The 4,173-nt window shown below is 51.2% G+C and overlaps 1 long non-coding RNA gene across 1 annotated transcript; it reads right to left on the bottom strand.

Moving 5' to 3' along the window:
* Window positions 1-1,762: 1,762 nt before the first annotated feature.
* Window positions 1,763-2,443, bottom strand: LOC141022353 (uncharacterized). The gene is made up of 2 exons (XR_012183641.1): window positions 2,316-2,443; window positions 1,763-2,218 (listed from the first exon to the last, which is right to left on the bottom strand). It is a non-coding gene; the product is annotated as an uncharacterized lncRNA (long non-coding RNA).
* Window positions 2,444-4,173: the final 1,730 nt, after the last annotated feature.

Raw genomic sequence — 4,173 nt, 5'->3', positions numbered from 1 at the left:
AGGAACTGCAGTACGCAAGAGCCATGCGCGGCGACCGCCGCTCACCTGGTGCGGCTCCCCATCCAGGCGAGGATGGGGGGCTGCGCGTCTGCGTTGACATCCCAGGACTCAACAGGGCCGCATCTCAGGAGCTTTTCTGGCCTTCGCGCGTGGGACGCTGTGAGGGCCCACCTCATAGTTATGTTCACATACCATTTGGCCTGCCGAGCGTGGAGTCTGCCTTCCAGCGCAACCTGCGGAGCATCCTGGAGACTCGGGAGGCCAGGCATCACGCAGTCCTGGCGGAGGTGGAGACGGTCCTCAAGGAACCGCCTGGACCCCCAGAGCCTCCCGAGGCTCAGGGCCCCGGTGGCTCGTGAGGAGCAACCCCTTCACCACGCGTCTTCAGCTGCCCCAACACCGCTTCGACAACGGAACCAGGTGATATCTTCCGAGTTTATTTAGCTGGGAGCGCCCCTCGGGCTGCATCATTCCCAGGCCGCGTGGGTCTATCCCTGCGGCATGTATCATTTTACGTCTTTAGCTTGCTTTGCTGGGGGCACCCCTCGGGCTGCATCATCCCCAAGCCGCTCTGGTCCAACCCAGTGGCATGTATCGTTCTTGCATTTATCTGAGCTAGTCAGCTTTTCATGCATAATCTATCCATGGTTACCACCTGCTTGATTGTCACCCACCATGGGCGCCGCGCGCCGTTCGTCTTTCTTCAGGGCCCTTCGCATAAGAAGGCTAGGCACAGCATCTGTGCTCGGGCCCGTCCCTGCAGCGTCGATAAATCCAACGGCTGAGCTCTGGCTGGCGGGCCGGCCCCGTTCACGTCACCTCCTGGGGTCGTTGGTGCTTGGCCTTCTCACGCGATAACCTCAGGAGATTCGTTCGGCACAGGTTGTCTAACCATCTCGCAGGACCACCACACCCATCAGGAGCCAAGACCAGGCGCAACCCTCCTTGAGGTAGGGCCTCGTGAGTCCCGCGCTGGCTCACGGGTGCCCAGACACACCTCGTCTAGCCCTGCCGTGCAAGCCACGTGTGTCAGGGCAGGGCTGTACACGCCCCGGGGGCTCTCCGCAGGAGGGAGTCCCCTCCCACGTACCAGTGGAAGCACCATGCCCCTTGCTGGCCGTCGACACTGCCGAGGAGCGGCTATGCCCGTGCAAGTGCGGAAGTGCTATGCTCCGCGCTGGTGATAAACAACTGAGGGCGGCCTCACGGTCGTATCAACCTGAGGGAGCCCTCGAGCTCAGTGTCTGGCCTCATCGCAACACCTCCCCTCGGGAGAGTTGCGCTAGGGGGCTGGGCACGGGGGCTGCGCTTGGGTCATGCCCAAGCGTACGCCACCCAGCCCGGTCCCCCGGACCTGGTCGTCGTGCGCCCCTCCAGAGCCAAGCCTCGGCGAGGGCAAAGGTAGGAAGGTCGTTTGAGCGTCAAGGGGGACTCCTGAGCATCGCGACTCAGGAGCCTAACTGGCCACGTAGCCCCTCACTCCTTGGTCTCGTCCTGGTGATCCGGACGACCCAATGGCGGTTGAGGTATGCGCGGGGTCAGGCCCTGCCGACGTAGAACACTAGACCTACCCCTGCTTCTCCTTTCCGTAAGCTGTTTGCGCGTCAAGGGGGACTCCTGAGCATCGCGACTCAGGAGCCTAACTGGCCACGTAGCCCCTCACTCCTTGGTCTCGTCCTGGTGATCCGGACGACCCAACGGCGGATGAGGTATGCGCGGGGTCGGGCTCTGCCGACATGGAACGTAAAGCAAATGGGAAGGAAATCGCAAAATCTCAAAGAAAATATTACAAAACATATTGTTCTCCAATACCAAACGCAAGTTTAAACACCTCCATGAGGCACGGTACATGTTGCACGAGTTTAAATAGGAAAAGAGCCGCGAGCAAGTCATCCTTGGACACCGCCGTCGCCCGCAAGGGACGCTCCTTCCTTGGTGGAGTCGCCTTCACCTGCACCGCCTGGTGGAGTGGCGAGATCAGCAGCACCGCCAGTCGAGGGTGCGGGAGCGAAGGCGCGGGACTTCTCCAGCAGGGCCTCCACCTGGCTCTTCACAGCTGCGGCGGCGGTTGTGCAGTGCTCGTCGTCCACAGGCTCCAGCAGCTCGTCAAGGCGGGCGGCGGGATCGCGAAGATGGAGGTGGCTGAAGACGCACGTCAATGCGACTGTCACGACCCGGATTTGGCAGAATCCAAGTCTCTGTGCTTACTGTGCTATCCCTGGATCATAGATAGCACACACAGTAACAAAAATGAATATCAGTAAGACATACATCATTCTACTACAACGGTAGATCCAGATATATATAAATCATACCTTAGGCACAACTCAAGCTGGCAGATAATACAGCGGAATTATACGTAGTCACTAAGTTAGGCTCCATCAACGCCACTGGGCTCGTTGAGTGTAGACCATAACCCTATCATCTCTTAATCTGTCGAGATCTGCACATGACAGGTGCACATGAGTACGTGGAATGTACTCGCAAGTTGCAAAGGTAAGTATAACAGATTATATATGCAGGGTAGGTATTGGTGGAGGGTTCCTTTTCATAAAGCCAATTTTCTTCTATGCTATATTTTTATAAACTTCTTTAAAAAAATAGTTTTTAGTATAAAAGGTAGGAGTGAGACACTTGGATATACGCACCAGTGCTCATTCTCCAAAAATAGTTTAAAACATACATAAGGTTGAAGTGAAACACATTCACTGTGCTCATTCCTCAACTTTAACCCTTAAAACATATTTTTAGAGAAGAGAGGGGAGATTCTTCTTCAGTCCAAGTCTTCAGTTGCTCAAATTGCCCGTAACCGGGGGCACGGCTAATCGATTAGGTAAAACCCTCTGCAGAGGTCGTACACGTTCCCCACATGACACAACCAACCCCATTTATCGTTACACACTTGGGTGTATGACTAGGAGGATATTGCGACGAAGCCTTTCCGTAACAGCCCCATACCTGACCAAGCCGCCCGCAACTTAGGCAATGAAAGCCCCTCTCCGATGGCGGTCCTGAGGTAAGGGTTTCCCGTTAGTACTAAGCTAAGCCAGAGCCCATAGTAGCATGTGGCTGTACTGGAAGCTACATCAAACTGTACTTGGAAGATCTCATTCCCCTGGACGGCAATCCCCACCAAAAACCTGTGTGCAAGACCCCAGTCGGGCGCATTCACTACAAGACCCCGATGGGCGCAATCACTTGTAGACGCTCCCATCAATACCATTCCGCCCAGGGAGTAGAAGTAAAATAGTATATAGTTTTGATTTTCAAAAGTTTTCTCAAAACATTGCCCCAAAAGAGGGCAAGGTTATTCGTTTAAAACTTGTTTGATTTTCAACCCACCCATTTGTGCAAGCGCGACCAAGCATGGTAGTTAGTCCTTATGGCTCTAGCTAAAAATAATACTTTGCAAAACTCTTATAAAATATGCATAGTATTAAAATTTAAAGAGTTATGCATAGTATGAAAATATAGGTTGAAGCATGATCAATTTGCAACTTGCCTTCGGTTTTGTAGTCACAAAGTTCTACCTCCTCGTAGAATTCACCTTCGCACTCGTCGCAATCTAACGCGATAAATAACTCAAGTAAGACACTCGGCATATCCACGTTCACATAACAATGATTCAAGCAAGCATTCAACACACAAATAACATCCAAGTGAAAATCCAAATAACAACACAAATTATTCGATTGCCACTATCATAATTTCTAGGGCACGGTTAGGGTTGATATAGAATCAGGTGTGGTCTTGGAAGAAAATATGACATAGTAATATTCTAGGGTTGGAAATGATACTAACTGAAGATCTTGGTTTGATATAGAAGATGGGTTGTGAGACAAGTTCTTACAACAAATTCTATCATGAGATTATTCGGAATATTTGACTTGGTTTAAATAAAACTGGCGTGGCATAAGTTTCAAGATAAAAGGATTAAATCCTTCTTGTAACTTCAAAGTTTTGTGGTGATATCAAATGTCCAGAGAGGTTCCCTAGGGATCAATCTAAGAGTTTTACCCTATAGTCAAATTTTATTTTAACTAAGTTATTAAATGATGATCCAAGAAGGTCAAACCAAGGTGTTGATGATAAAAAAACATCTAAACTATGTTGGAAAACTAATCCATCAGTCCAACAGAAAGGTTAGGTCCTAAGGTCCAACTTCCATATATA

This window comes from Aegilops tauschii, chromosome 5 (genome assembly GCF_002575655.3).
Source record: "Aegilops tauschii subsp. strangulata cultivar AL8/78 chromosome 5, Aet v6.0, whole genome shotgun sequence".
NCBI classification, from domain to species: Eukaryota; Viridiplantae; Streptophyta; class Magnoliopsida; order Poales; family Poaceae; genus Aegilops; species Aegilops tauschii.
The sequence above is the reverse complement of the archived record's forward strand: the minus strand, read 5'-3'. Positions and strand labels throughout refer to the sequence as shown.